Below are 16,534 nucleotides of genomic sequence, written 5' to 3' on the forward strand. Positions count from 1 at the left end.
GAGTAGAAGACCTATTTGGTAAGCTGCAAGGGTCGACCTACTTCAGTAGGATTGACCTAAAAAGTGGCTACCATCAAATAAGGATAGTTGATCAAGATATTATAAAGATCGCATTTTGCACTACATTTGGTCTTTACAAGTACATTGTCATGCCTTTTGGCTTGACCAATGCACCAGCCACATTTAACTTCTTGATGGAGAAGCTATTCAGGCCTCATCAATTCTTTACTGGAGTGTTCTTTGATAATATATCATCTACTCTAATTCACTAGACGAATGCAAGCAACACCTCTAGGTAATATTTCAAGTCTTAAGAGAGAATAAACTTTATTTAATTGAAAGAAAAGTGAGTTTTTCCTACAAGAGATTCAGTATTTAGGTCACGTTATCTCTCAAGATGGCATCCAAATGGATCCGTCAAAGTTAGAGGTAATAAAAGGATGGCCTATTCCAAGGAATCTTCATGAACTAAGAAGCTTTATAGGTATGTGTGCATACTATAGACGCTTCATAGAAAATTTCTCACTAATAACAGGACCATCGCATGACCTAACAAAGAAAAATGTTAGGTATATATGGTCTAAGGAGAACAATGCTTTCAAAAATCTTAAAGAAAACCTTATCCCTCAACCTGTACTTACACTGTCGGATCTCTCAAAGCCATTTGAGTTCCAATGTGATGCTTGTGGTGATTGCCTTGGAGCTATTTTGCTTCAAGAAGGGAACGCCATAGCCTATGAAAGTCGAAGGCTCAACCCTATTGAGCAAGCTCTAGGCATATGTAAAAAGGATCTCCTCGATCGCAGTTCTACTTGCCTTAGACTCATGGAAGCACTATTTATTGGGACTCCTTTCATTTTGCGGACGTATCACCAAAGCCTTAAGTACTTCATGACGCAGACTAAGCTCTCCGACAAACAAATGAGGTGGGAAAATTTTACTTTCGCAATTTCATTTTCATATCGCTCACATTGCTGGCAAGCATAATCAAGTAGCCGATGCACTCTCAAGATGGCCGAGAGTGAATGCGGTTTCCATAGCAACTCACAATGATCTATCTTCTATGATAGATGAGTATGCTATTGATCCCAATTTTAGAGATGTGATTTCAGCCCTTTCATTAGGGAGGAAAGAGGAACCATTTACTTTGCAAATGGTTATCTTCTCTATGGCAATAGACTATGCGCTACTAACTCACTACGTGAGAAAGTAATGTATGAATCTCATGATCCTCCTTATGTGGGGCATAAAGGGATTCAATCTACCATAAAAAGGGATTGAAACATATTTCTATTGGCCTACCATGAAAGCAAACATACAAGAGTATGTTTCTAAATGTGTGGTATGCCAAAAGACAAAGTTTGATAGAGGGAAGCAACCTGGATTGCTTCAACCTTTGCCAATCCCTAATTCACCATGGGAGAGCATATCCATGGATTTTATCTTTGGATTGGCTAAGTCTCTCCATGGGAATACAGGAATATGGACGATAGTAGATAGGTTCAACAAACAAGCTCATTTTATACCTGTCAAAGAGACTATCAAAGCCCATCAAATGGCAACCCTCTTTATATCACAAATCTTCAAGTACCATGGCTTGCCAATGTCCATAGTGTCAGATAGAGGTCCTAGAATGACCATTAATTTTTGGAAGGGTATCTTTGAGAATTTAGGGATAAGGCTAAACTTCTCTTCGGCCTATCACCCGCAAACAGATGGCCAAAGTGAAATAGCTAACCTAACAATTCTTGATCTGCTAAAAGCCTATGTAATGGAAGTAGATCAAAGGTCCCAATGGGAGAAGTACTTACCCTTAGCAAAGTATGCCTACAATAACACTGTACATACTTCCACGGGAAAATCACCTTTCGCGGTAATTGAGGGAAGATCCAAAAGTCCCCTGCTACTTAAAGTACACGGGAAGATCTTCGCTGCACATGGAGTGTAGCCGAGACCTACAAGAATCTTTCCAAAAGATTAAGGATGCTATCTCAATCTCACAACAAAGGCAAAAGGATGCTGCTGATAAGCACAGAAGAGCCCAAAGACTTAAAAGAAAATGATTGGGTCTTACTTAAATTTCCCAAGGCTCAATTAAGGCACACCACAGGCAAGAATCTTACGAGACACCAAAAGTACTATGCTAAGTTAGCAAAAAGGTACTATGGTCCCTTTCAAATTCTTAGACCAATCAATGAGATGGCCTATCAACTCAAGTTTCCCAGCCATTGGCTCATACACAATGCTTTCCATTTGAGCCTACTAAAGCCTTACAAAGGAGAGCCACCTCAAGAACCAACTATTGAAGACCCACTGGAGATTGAGGACCAAGAAGAGGTGTTGCAGCCCGAGTCCATTCTTCAACATGAAGACAAGGTATTAAGAGGCGGTAAGACTATCTGACGGTATCTTATTAAGTTTAAGAATTATCCTTTTGAAGATGCTAAATGGATGCAAGGCATACGATTAAAGGATAACCTAAACCTTGTCAATGCTTACAATGCTTCCCTAGAGTAATCAAATGTACAAATGTTTAAAATGAACAAAGTTTTTGTCTTAAAACACTTTCTTCTTCTTTATTGTGCACAAATGTTAAGTAGTATGCATGCTTAGAATCAAGTTTGTGAAGACGACGTCTTCCAAACACCAAGTAGAGCTTGTCACTTTACTATGGAAGATTGATAGGACTAATGCGCAGACATGCTTGTGGTAGCCTTAGGCTCTCAAGCGCCAAATTGATTAGTCATCCATTCTTGAACGATGTTGTAGGGTAAGATAGGTATCCTCTACCCGCTAGAAAAAGGACTAATGAATAGGCTTTATCTTCTCTACCCCATAGTCGAGGACGACTATGATTTCAAGAGAGAGATAATGTCATAATAACTAATATCTGATTCTGCTAAATGATTTTCTCATGTTGAACTGATCATGTAATATGGGGAAGTATCACGGGAGAAAAAGGTAGAATATTGGTTAAGCTGGTAGACCAGCCACAATAGGGATCCAAAGGAGGGAAATAGGGATCCAAAGGGGGGGCCAATTGCAAAAGATCGATGTGCAACAATGGGCTTCAAAGACCCTAAGGTTCAGTCTATTAAGACTTCCAAAATCCTAAGGTTCCAAAATTCAAAGGTTAGGTCCAAGTGTACAAAAAGTCTTCAAGTGGTCCTAGATAGGAGGGGGCGAGCCCTAAAGGTAGGGGAAGAGAGAGAAAATGTGAGAGAACACACACACACACACTCCAAAGCTTCCCTTTACACAAAGGGCATAATGGACACATGCCAGCTCCCTAGCCCAATTTCCCACAAGGTGCACCCATATCCTATTGGATGGCCATAGAGGTGGACCAATGAGAATTAGGCTAGAGTAAATCTAGTCTAATTCATTTAAAAACACTTAGTAAAAGAACCAATAAGAATTAAGCTCTCTAGAAGACTATTGGTCAGTCTCCCAAGGGGTCCAATGAGCATTCAATAGCCGAATGCCTTTCCTGATTCTTATTGGCCAGAAGACAAAGGGGTCCAATGAGAGTTCATTATTATTTAATTACCTAAAGCTCTCACAAAAGGGGAAAGGGGAAAAAATGTCACAAGGCTATCACTTATGCTTTTCAATTATGATTGGCTAAGCTTTGCAGGGTCCAATGGGTGCCAGCAAGAGTAAATTGCAAGAGGGGTGACCGAGAGAGAGAGAGAGGGGGTCGACCAAGAGAGAGAGGGGGCTGATTTTGGAAAGGCATTATCACACACACACTCACAAAATCTCATGTGTGAAGCAAGAAGACTCTCTCTCTTCTTCTCAAGCTTTAATGGAAAGCTCATCATCTACTCCAAGCTTGTGAGGAGGGAGGCCTACACCAACAACTCTTGGCTTTGTGATGTGGAATTGGAGCTGATCTATTGAGACAGCTAATTCCAGTGTTAGAAGATTTCAGCTACTAGTGTGAGAAGATTTCAGCCAGTAGACTAGACAGAAATCAGAAACTAGACTGGAATTTGGATACTGGAATAAGAACGAGACTTATGTACTGGAAATAAGGTTCAGATTCAGATTCAGAAGACTGGACGAGAAGTAAGTGTAACTGGAATATATGCCATGATTGGGATTACAGATAAAGATTACAGCGAATATGATTTACAAAGAGAGAGTACAACCGACAACACTACCAATGATTCTCAAGTACAAGTGTAGCCAAAGTGCTAACCCAAATGATAACAATTGCCAACCCGATTACAATGTAATGGGCCCTATTTATACACTTCGGGTTTATTGTAGTAATTACCATAGTAACTACTAAGTAATTCGCTGCCCATCTCCTAAGAGGACATTCCCACATAGTGAAACTATCCAGCCGTCTACATCCTTCCCTTCTCTCTTGAAATTTGGCAAGATTCCAAAATTTCTGAAAAATTCCCATGTCTGATTCTAACGTGAGACTGAAAAATCCACCGTCTAGTTCTGATGTTGGGAATTGGGCTTGACCACTGATAGAGTGGCCATGCAAAGATTGTGAGAGGCAGCTGAAAAGGCCAAGGAACTGCGAGAGGCATCTGAAAAGGCCAAGGTAGAGCTCTCATCTCCACCTTCCCGCTGAGGAATAAAAGTCGCCACTAAATTCTGAGATGGAACTACCCAGTATCCTTCCATTGGACCGTCTTCCGTTTGCCCTTTGACCTGAAGGGTGCCTGAGAAGTCCCAGTACCAAAATTCTCCTTCTGAATCAGTCGGTAAATGGCCTCCTGCTCAAGCTGATCCCACCTTTCTGTGGTCATCTCTACTTCATAAGGCATGAGGGAATGATAGGTTTTGGTGTCAGGATCATAGAGTGTACGCCCACCCTTGGTAATCCTGGTTCTGGCCAGCTTATGACAATGCGAAGCAGTATGGATCCATCCTTCTGGAAGAAGCTGATTAGATTTGACTCGAGCTTTGAAAAGAATCTCAGCCATCTCCCTATACTGTGGTGCCAGACCCGCCTTAGCTGCAATATCCTTTTCAGGCAATTTAGAAGATTCGATAGTAAGTTGCAGCAGCTGATTAGTAATCTTGGTCAGGCCTCTGATTTGAATCTTCCACTGGCCCATACACATCCGGATCCTATGCATGTCCTCTTTCAGTGCCTGAATATCATTGATTTGGAGAGCATCATTGAATAGCATTTGCCAAGTCTTCTATTCCACAGTCGATCGCTCATACCAATCCTGAAGCTCATCAGTAATCTTGAAGTATGTAAGGCGATCAACTGGTTCTGGATGTTGAGGATATAGTGCTGGAAAGAATTTTGGAAGCTCTGTCTCTCTTGTTGGAAAGGCATACAAGAGAACTGGAGAATCGGGCACAAATTCTAAAAAAATGAGAACAGCGTGGTTCTCTTGCTGCATCATCTTTCTGGTGATTCTCACTAGCTGGAACAATTTTTTAAGAGCAGTTTCATGTGCTCCGACTGACATTCTAGTTTGAGATCCTTTGCTAGTGGCTGTCTGGTCCTCAAGAATGGCTCTGACTCTCTGATCCAAAACTCCTCTGGCAGTTTGCATTTGCACCAAAAATTCCTTTAGTTGTTCCCTAACATCCTTCATACATCTGTAAGTTGGTTTGTTTCCCAGCAGAAGTTCTAATTCCAGGGCAAGAGAGCGACAATATGCAGTAGACTGCCTTTGCAAGTGTGGGTTTGTCACTCTCTCTTCAGCAGTGATTATCCATTTAGAAACTCTTTCCAGCACAGCTGGACTGTACTGGGATGCGCAGGTAAACGGCAAGCTTCTTTATCTTATTTCCCAGAAGAAGTTCTAATTCCAGGGCAAGAGAGCGACAATCTGCAGTAGACTGCCTTTGCAAGTGTGGGGTTGTCACTCTCTCTTTAGCAGTGAGTATCCATTCAAGAACTCTTTCCAGCAGCTGGACTGTACTGGGATGCACAGGTAAACGACAAGCTTCTTTATCATGGAAAGCCACTGATTTCCAATGCTCCACCATTTCCCTGGCTCCAACATACAACCTTTGAAACCATTCCAAATCAGACAGGAGATCATCATCCTCCAGATACTGTCTGGTTATGGAGGCCTGTTGATGTCTCAATTGCCTGTTCAGGGTAATAAGCTGCAGTGAATGTTGATGATCAATAGCTGATCCCTCATCCTGCACTTTCATTTTCCCTTTAGCATCCCTACTGAGCTGGGACTGATCAACTGGCTGATTCCCAGTGTGACTGGGCTGCTGTTCTTCAGTCTGCTGATTACCCAATTGGTGCCCTTCATTCTGTCCTTCCTGCTGGCCCTCATTCTGGCCTGGCTGGTCTGGCTGTGATTGGCCTCCTTCAGTTGGCCCTGTACCACCAGTACCAGGTCCTGGAGGTGGAGATGGTGGTGGGGCATCATCATCATCATTTGTATGCCCTTCTTCTTGGTCATCCTCCTCCTTATCAGCCCCATCATCCTTGTCTTCATCTTCCTTGTCTTCTTTTGCTTCATCCAGAGAAGTCTGCTGCTCAATATAATCCAATATGGCTTGATTCATCGGAGCAGTATTATACTCAGTCACTTTGTCCTGCAAATCACTCAGCATACTTTCCATCAAGGACTTCAAATTCTCTAAATCAAAAACAGCATTGCCTGCTGGATTTAGAATTTCAGCCAAGATGTTATAAATGTATCTTTCAGTAAGAGAAGCCTTCAGAGCTATATGGCGAATGAATAGGGAGTTGAATTCCACCCGCTTCATTTTGAGCATTGTTTCAGCCCGTTCTGCCGCTCTGAGTGCTTCATTCCTTTGATTTTTGATGATCATTATCTCAGATTCAACCTTAGCTAGCTTCTTGTTTAATAACTCATTAACGATCTCTGAATGAGCTCCTAGTACCCTGTGTTGTATGTTCTACTCTTACTGTGCTTTTTGGAGCTTTTGAATATGATCTTCAGCCTCCTTCAAGTCAGCTTTAAGCTTTTTCACTTCATCTTCTGACCCAGCAGCCTCCACCAGTTGTCCCATACAACTAACAATAGTATTCCAAGAAGACTGTATGAGAACACATCTATCCTAAACTATATCTGGATCAGAATCAGTAGGCTCATATATTGTCACTGGAGCCATGTAAGGTAAAGTTGCATAATCAGCTTTGTGTAGCATAAGATGCCCTTTCAATTGATGGGTCTGTATTTGCTGCAACTTGTTCTGTTTCACCAGGTGCAGAATGTGTTCAATATTTGGAGTAGAAACTCCACCTGGTAGAGTCGAAGAAGCTGGGCCTTTGCCTTTTTCCACTTGATCCTTGCCTTTGTCCACTGACTGGTCTGCTATCTTCTCAGAAGTTGCTGCCTTGGCCTGATCTTTTCCAGAACTAGTAGCAACTGCACTTTGTCCTACTGACTGGCTAGGCACAGTCTTCTGAGCATGTTGCTTCTCTGTTTGGATCACTATAGCTTTCTCAGTATTCACTATCTTGACTTGACTTTCTATCTGCCTAAAAAACGCACTGCTCTTTGTCAGTGTAGTCTTTGGCTTCTTTGAACTGCGAGCCCATTCTTCAGTGGCTTTCCTTTTCAGGTCTGTTGAAGTAGTCTGATTGTCTGTTGCTTCTTCGTTTGAGGACAGCTCAATATTCTTGGGCTAGAAACCGGCTTCTCACTCCAAGCCTTTTTTACCTGCTCATGAGCATCTGCAGCAGTGGCCCAATACAGAAATTGCCAAACATGCCAAGCTTTAAAAACATTTTGGGATTTTAGCTTGGCAGTTTGCTAGAGCACATTGTGTGGCAGGATTTGACAAAGGTTAATAGGAACCTTTGGATCCAATATCTTGGCCAATAGCATAGAAAAAAGCTTCTCAGATACATACGTTGGATTGTTCTTAAGGCTTACTGCTTCAACCACAAACCTGTAAGCAGTGGAAGCTTCCCGTCTTGCTACTGGAACACCTTGACCACTTGCCTTGCGCTTATGTTTAGCCGCTTCATCCTCCTTTAGGGCTATACTTATATGCTGTGGAGTTGCCACAAATGGTTTGGGCTCGTTGGGCATCCGGAATGCAAAAGCTATGGTCTCTGATGTCACCGACACCTTTCTACCATTCACCATGGCACTGCCATCTTCAGCGTCGAAAGAATCATGAACTTGCTTGATGATGTCTGCATCAAAATCAATTCTTGTAGCTTGCAACACAACTCGAAGATCCCATAGTTGTAGCAGAGTCATTGCTTGGTCAGTGAATACATAACGCTGGATTTTACTGTATGGTATGATGGGAAGGCTTGCCTTTGCAGTAGCAACTATGGCTTGGGTTTCCTCAAGAGACTCCTGCATCTTGTCTGAGCGTTTCCTTCTACCCATACATTGTGAAGACGATGAAACAGGCGAAGGAGAAGAAGAATTACTTGACGTGTCAAATCCATACCCTGGTGTCGCTGGCAAGGCTAGCTGACAATTAACTGTCTCTTTAGAGGTCGAGGTTTGCGGCTGTAGCGAAGAAACCTCGGAGCTCGGCGATGGCGAATAATTAACAGGAGGAAAGCATCGCATAGGGGATTTGTGAGGAAAAATGCCAACTCTCTTGACTGTTATAGTTGTTCGTGCCATAAAATCTCCACCACTCGCCATTCCTAGACTTGTGTGCGTCGCTGCTGTCGTGGAAGACATGCATTGGACAAGACTACGACCCATCCTTAAAATGATTACTAATGGCGTGCCATCTGACCGTTGGGCGTTTAAAAATTGAAAAGCGTGTTCCCACTGATACTGGACTGGTTTCCAGTTGGCTCGATCATACTGGTATTGATTCTAGGATCAGTTTGGTCTGGTTCTACTAGTACTGGTTCTGAAATTGGAACTGGTTGCACATGAAAAAGCCCAAAAATATCTGATTCTGGTATCTCTTGCTCAGCAGGTCCCAGTTCCTTAGTACCTTGTTCTTACCCATTTTCTCTAGCCTCTGAATAATAAAGCTTGATCTTTGCACCATTATATATTCCTGGCAACAATAATCCAGATAAATCTTTCAGTCTGACTGTACCATTGGAGAAGACCCAGTCTACCTCAAATGGTCCTGCCCAAGCAATCTTCAGGTTTGGCTTCTTTAGACCCAGTCTAGACTGATATAGAAGCAACAAATCTCCTTTCTGAAATTCCTGAACTTTAATTTGGCAATCATGCCAGTGCTTCCTTTGTTGTTGAACAATTTCTTGTTCCAACATAGCCCGTTGCCTGAGTTCATCTAACTACATCAGCTCATCTAGCCACTGTTTTAGATTGTGGTTGAAGTCTAAGCCATACTTCACAGCCATTCTCACACTTGGGATCACAAACTCCATAGGAACCACAACTTCAGTGCCATACACCATTCTGAATGGTGTCATTCTAGTAGTGACCTTATAAGCTGTCCTATACGCCCATAGAGCAGTCTGGAGTTTAAAATCCCACTGGTCTGGTTTCTTTTGCACCACCTTAGTGAGAATAGTCTTTATTGTATTGTTGCTACTTTCAGCCTATCCATTGCATCTGGGATAGTAAGGAGTAGAGTTCCGATGCTTGACTGAAAGCATATCCAATAGGATTTCCATAGTGTCATTGATAAAATGTGTTCCTTGCTCTGACACAATCTCTACTGGACATCCATATCGGCAGACAATATTCTCAAATAGAAACCTTGCAGTTGACTTGGCTGTGTTGTCAGGAAGAGCCTTGGCTTCAACCCATTTAGTTACATAACAAGTGGCCATTACTATGTACTTGTTCTTCCTGGGGGTAACCTTCTTAAAAGGTCCCATAAAATCTAGTCCCCATTTCATGAACACTCCCAGTGGGCTGTACTAGCATCAAAGGAGTCATATCTGCAACTATGCTGGTCGACCCATTCTTTGGCATATGTCACAAGTTTTACAAAAACTTCTGACATCAGCAATCAATGTTTGCCACCATAGACCAGCTTGCAGAATCTTCTTGTAGGTTACTTCATTGGAAAAGTGTCCACCAGATTCACCATTATGTGATTCTGAAATTACTTGCATTCTTCCTTCCATAGGGACACAACGTAGAAGTATACCATCAACACCCAGTCATCGATAAAGTAATCCTCCGATGATAGTAAATTTCATGCTTTTTATGATTAGAGATTTCTTCTGGTTCTGCTTCCAATCCTTTGAAAGGCACCTTGGGAACAAAATTGGTAAATATCGTACCATTCAAGATCAACTGATTCTTCTACCTCTAACTGAAATAAGTCAGCGTCCACTGGTTCATCTCTCAAGGGTGATAACCTTCCGTACTTCTTGAGAGAAAATCAGCTCCACAATGGTTCTTGCCAGGCTCATGGAAAATTCTGAATTCAAACTCCATTAGGAACATCATCCATCTTATCAGCCTGCCTTGAATAATGACTTTATTAATCAGAAACAGAAGAGCCTCATGGTCCACATAAAAATGGAACAACTTTCCCAACAGGTAATGCTTGAACTTTGTAGCGCTGAAAACCATTCCAAGGGCTTCTCTCTCAGTAGTTGTATAGCCTTGTTCAGCCTGACTGAATCTGCGCGACTGGCAAAATAAACCGGATAATCAGTCCTTCCATCTGGATGAGCTAATATTGCCCCCATTGCCAATCCCGAAGCATCTACATGTACGTGGAAAATAATATCCCTTTTTCAGATTCTGGAAGCTCTCCTACATTCATCAGTCCAGTTGAACTTACTGTTCTTATTTGTAAGCTCATATAGTGGTACTGCTTGAGAAGCAAACTTATGTACAAATCTTCTATAGAAATTCACATAACCCAAGAAAGAGCTCAATTCTGAAGCATTTCTGGGTGCTTTAGCTTGCTGAACACACTGAATTTTGTCATTGGCCATCTCTATTCCATTTTGGGAAACCACATGTCCCAGTAGCTGTCCCTTCCAGACTAGGAAAACAGATTTGAATGGATTCAAACAAATCCGCTTCTTCTGACAGCATTTGAAAACCATCTCTAGGAATAGGAGGTGTTGTTCCTCATCTGAATAGACAGTAAAGTCATCCATAAAAATGGCGAGAAATCGATGAAGGAATTCATTAAACATCTCCATCATACACCGATGAAAGGTAGCTGGTGCATTGCACACGCCAAAAGGCATCACCAGATACATGAAAGCTCCCCACTCAGTGATGAAAGTGGTTTTGGCTCTATCTTTAGGAGCAATCTGTAACTGGTTATAGCCACTGTAACCATCCATGAAGCTATACATTTCATATCCTGCGATCTCATCAAGCAACATGTCAGTAAAAGGCAAGGGAAATGGATCTTTGATAGTTTGGGCGTTTAGTTTCCTATAGTCGACACAAACTCTCAATTTCCCATTCTTCTTGGGAACGACAACTATGGGAAATAGCCAATCGCTACTGGCCACCTCTGTGATGAACCCAGCCTTGAGAAGATTATCAATCTCTTCCTTGACCTTCTTTGCATAGTTGGGGTTCATCCAGTATCTTTGCAGTCGTACTGGCCTAGCATCTGGCTTCAACGGTATTCGGTGCTGACATACTTTAGGATCCACTCCCTTCAGATCTGTATGTTCCCAGGCAAACACATCTTTATAGTTTTGGAACATCTTACGTGACTTCTCCTTCATTGCTGGGTTGAGATGCTTGTTGACCTTGATCATTCTAGGATTATCCTCCGATCCTAGGTTCCACGCTTCCACTTCTTGGTCGTCTAGAAGCAACCAATTAGGCCCGCCTCCTTTTCTTTTGGTCGACTCTTCAACGTAATCCTAGGATGGTGCATTCATTTCTGAATCAGTATTCTGATCCACTGGATACTCTTCAGAACGTACTGGTTCCTCTACCATACCAGTATCAGCTAGTTCCACCATCCTTCCAGTTAGCTGAACTCTTCTTTCCCCTATGTTGACTTCAGTAAACTGATCAGGGAATTGTTTTTTCTGCTTGTCAGCCTGCTCTTTATTGATCAAGACTGCATTCAAGTCAATCTCTGCCAAAGGAAATATGTTTATGGCCGCTAACATTCGCTCGATCTTCTTGGCCCTGTACTTCTGACATAACTCCTTCGGCCTCAGTTCCTTTCTCCAACTCCTAGTATTGTTTGTCTGGATTTGGATTCTACCACTGGCCCCATTCTATGGTTAATGTTTGGTTTGCATAGTCATGAACAGCATGTGCTGTTCTCAACCATGGGCGCCCTAGTAGCATCCCATATGCCCCTTGCACATCCAGAACTAAGAAACTGGTTTTGAATTTCTCCCTCTGAACTCTTATCTGCATATTTTCAATCATACTAGTCGCCTGTACCACTCTATGATCTGCCATTCGTACTTTGAATGGTGCTGGCTTCATATTATTGATACCCATTCTCTGCTGGAGATGAACTCCCATTATGTTGACTCCTGCTCCTCCATCCAAGATAACACTTGAGAGAGGTTCTCACTGCTTCCTAGCCTTGTAGTCCACCTGAATAAGTGGAACTTCATCATCTCGGACAGCCGTCAGGTCCATTGTTCTGGCCTCCGCCTCAGCTTTCCTGCGCTGTCTGATAAAGTTGGGCACTTCAGGCAAGGTTTTTCTGATATCCTCCAGCTCTACAATTAGCTTCTGAATTCTATAAAAAAATTTCACATGAATTTCGTCTCTTTCTTTGGTCAGATTGATTGTCAGAGCTTGAAGAACTGGTAGCTTCATACTGCCATTCCTTTTTTGCAGTGCTTCCACTCCTTCCATCAACTCTCAGTTCATCAGCTAGTCCATGTACCGCAGCCAGCATGGTCTCTGGTATGGCCAGTACTGACTGATCTTTATCCGTCGATTGGGTTGGTATCCTCTGAATGACTCTAGCTTCAGAACTTTCTGGCTGCTCTAGTAGCTTCTTTGCTAAATCCTCCGTGATTGTAGCCGCTAGTTCCCTCAGCTCTTGCCACTCACCACCTTCTCTTTACCTTTGGCCTTCCAAATTTCTCTTTGTTGAGCCCACTTGCTGCTGGTAGGACTGACTGGTGCTTTTGAAGTATCTAGAATTTCTTCAATGACTAAACCCTTGCTTCTAGTGACTACCCTTACTGGGACTGGCTCTGGTGCCTTAGCCTCAGTAGTAGTAGTTGCAGGTGCATCTGGGCATTGGGCTGCAAAATGGCCATACTTCCCACAAGTGTAGCAATTCATGCTCCTATTCTGGAAGTTTCCACGTCCTCTTCCTCTGCCCATACCCATTTGGAATCGGCCACGTCCCTGACCAGTACCACTGGTACCTGGTCTCTCCTCTTGAGCTACTTTGACTGGTTCTACCTTCACTGGTTCAGTGTAGGCAACCACTGACAGATCTTTTCCTTTCTTAAAGTGGTGAATCTTGATGCCACAATTGTTCCATAGATGACTAAAAGCCTTACAGTAGGTACATTGTGGACATTCATTGGAGATATGGTCCTTGGATTTTCATTTCGAACACCAAGTCTCCATCTTCCGAACTGGCTGTCTTGTGTGGCTAATTTCGGCAATCTGTCTAGCCATTTCTTCAATTTTCTTGGTCCAAGATCCCTTCTTTGACTTCTCCTTGGCTCGTTCATTAGAGCTGCTCTCGAAGCTACTGGAAACCTCACTAGAATCAGAACTTTCAATAGCAGAGCTACTGCTACTGGTCCTTCGCTTCTTGTGGCTCTTTTCCTTCTTGGCTTGCTATTCCAGCTTCAATGCCCTTTGGACCAGATCATTGAATTTATTGGTAGGGGCTTGTACCTCTTGCTCCCTAAGCTTTTGGCTTCTGAAACCATTCAGAAACCATGCCCTCAACCTCTTCTTAGATGGCAGTTCCTATAACTGCCTAGTTAGCTCCTTGATCTTTTCCACATAACTTCGCACTGATAGATTTCTCTGTTTGATCTTATGTAGTTCACAGAGGATATCTTCATCCCCTCTGTTTTCGGAATATTCCAACCTGAAGACTTTAAGAAATTTGTTGTATGATCTGAGCTGGCAGGCAAGGTAATGGTAATACCATTTTCTCGCTGCCTCCTTCAAGGTTTGTGGAAAATATTCCCCCCAATCATCTTCATCAATATTTCTTAGTTCAGCATATTGCTCGAAAGCCTGTATGTGAAGGTCTGGATCATCCTTCTTACCTCCCTTGAATATTGGAAAAGAAATTTTCAGGGAAGCTGTGTAATCATTTCGATTACCACTGATCCTGCCACTTCTCTTCTTGGATTCAGAATGGTGCTTGGAAGTCTTCTTGCAATTGTCAGTGTCAGCATCCCAATCAATCTTTGTCTCTATCTCAGTGTCACTATCTTCTTCGTTTTGTCTTCACGAAGTACGGTGACTACCTTTACTTCCCTTCGTACCCTCATCCGCCTGCCGTGACCAAGAACTCTTGGAACTCTTGGCTTTCCGTGCTTCCCGTTCTACCCGTCCGGCGTTGAGAATGACTGGAGTGCTATGAGTCCTGCGCCTCATTAGCCTGACTATGCTCCTCTCGAGCCTTAGTGTCAGTCATCTTCTCTTGCTTGGGGTCAGACTCTCTTTCTGACTCCTCAGGAATCGGATCAACACGAATGGTGGATTTCAGGCCACGATTGGATTTAAGTGCCATTACTGAAAACTTCCAACTAGGAGAAGAGTCTTTCAGTCAACGAGCTTCAGCTCGTTCCACCGTGATCGCCAAAATGGAATTGGAGCTGATCTCTTGAGACAGCTAATTCCAGTGTTAGAAGATTTCAGCTACTAGTGTGAGAAGATTTCAGACAGTAGACTGGACAGAAATCAGAAATTAGACTGGAATTTGGATACTGGAATAAGAATCAGACTTATGTATTGGAAATAAGGTTCAGATTCAGATTCAGAAGACTGGACGAGAAGTAAGTGTAACTGGAATATATGCCATGATTGGGATTACAGATAAAGATTACAACGAATATGATTTACAAAGAGAGAGTACAGCCGCCGACAACACTGCCAATGATTCTCAAGTACAAGTGTAGCCAAAGTGCTAACCCAAATGATAACAATTGCCAACCCTATTACAATGTAATGGGACCTATTTATACACTTCGGGTTTACTGTAGTAATTACCATAGTAACTACTAAGTAATTCGCTGCCCATATCCTAAGAGGATGTTCCCACATAGTGAAACTATCTAGCCATCTTCTTGATGCAAATCCAATCAAGAGCCAATCTTCAATGCATGCTCATCTCCTCTACCATGCTAATTACTAAGCTATGCTAAGCTTTTATAAGTGATTATGAGAGGAGATATACTTCTTTCTCGTAAGACTACTCCTTCTTCCTCTCAATCTACTCTCATACCCTGCTAGCTCTCAGCATCTTCGAAGGTGTGTGAGGTCTTGGGTCTGAGACCGTGAGGGAATAGATGTTGTGTTTTATAAGTGTTTGCTTAGTGCTTGAAGTTTCCATCTTCATTGCACTAGCTAGTTATTGAAGGAACACAAAGAATTGTATGTAAAATGTCTCCCTTGATGGGGGAAACCTATAATACAAATCCTTTTGGAGGGTGGACTGGCTCCATGTAAATCAGGTCCTCAACTGTTGTCAATAGCTTAATTTCTCTCTCTTTTGAGGTATTGTTCATGCCTATCTAACTAGGTTTTATGCTTTTTTTTGTTCTCTCCATCCAAGCACTCTTGCTGTGCTCATTAGGAATCTATTCTAATGAAATGCTCACTATGTCTATGCTATATTCCGCTACACACAAGTTACTAGGCCATTGAATGGTACAACACGACCTCTTTGGTCCCAAAAATCTTAAAGATTGATATAGTGAAATGCCATGAGGAACTGCTAGGCTGAATCCTCCTCCCTACCTCCCTATTTATAGAACCTTGGCCATGCAGGATTCCCTGCCCATTAGCAATCGGCCCTTGGCCCAGGTCCTCGACCCCGTAGAGTTGCCCTTGGCATGACACCCAAAGGAAACTAAAAAAACATGTCTAGTATCTGTATTGAGTGTGACTATAGAAAATTTGATAAACGGTCTGCAGAATGGCAAAACTGCAACTATTTTTTAACCTTTTTTTGCCCAAAAAAATGGAGCAAAAGAAACCATATGTTTTGACCACCAACCCATTGAAGTTACGGGGAAATTTTATCTCGTCCTACAAAAATCCCCTATCTCAATTATATGCAATGAACTATAAAAAATGGCTGTTTTGGGAAAAATGGGCTAGTACATCAATTTTGGAGGCTTGTTGTGACCAAGAGATGATAAATTTTACAAGTTTCTCATTTTTGCCAAATGTAGCAGTCCTTGAAACTATTAGCTCATGAAAGGATTTTCCAAAAGAAGTGGATCTACTATGGTTTTGGAGGTTTTTTTCAAAACCCTGAAAGGACACTTTTATGTCCTATTAGGTTGCCAACCTAGTGTTAACCTAATAAGGATAAAAAAAAATAAACAGAGCCAGAAAATTTGAAATCAAGTTCTAAAAGCAAATGCCAAATCTACAAAGAATGAGCTTCAAGAATGTCAAGTTTGGAAGGATTTGGCATAAGTCAAAATTTGGGCCAACATATGATAAACCAAAATTGCAAAATTGAGGGAAATTAACGACCG

This window comes from Adiantum capillus-veneris, chromosome 17 (assembly GCF_014529385.1).
Source record: "Adiantum capillus-veneris isolate H3 chromosome 17, ASM1452938v2, whole genome shotgun sequence".
NCBI lineage: Eukaryota > Viridiplantae > Streptophyta > Polypodiopsida > Polypodiales > Pteridaceae > Adiantum > Adiantum capillus-veneris.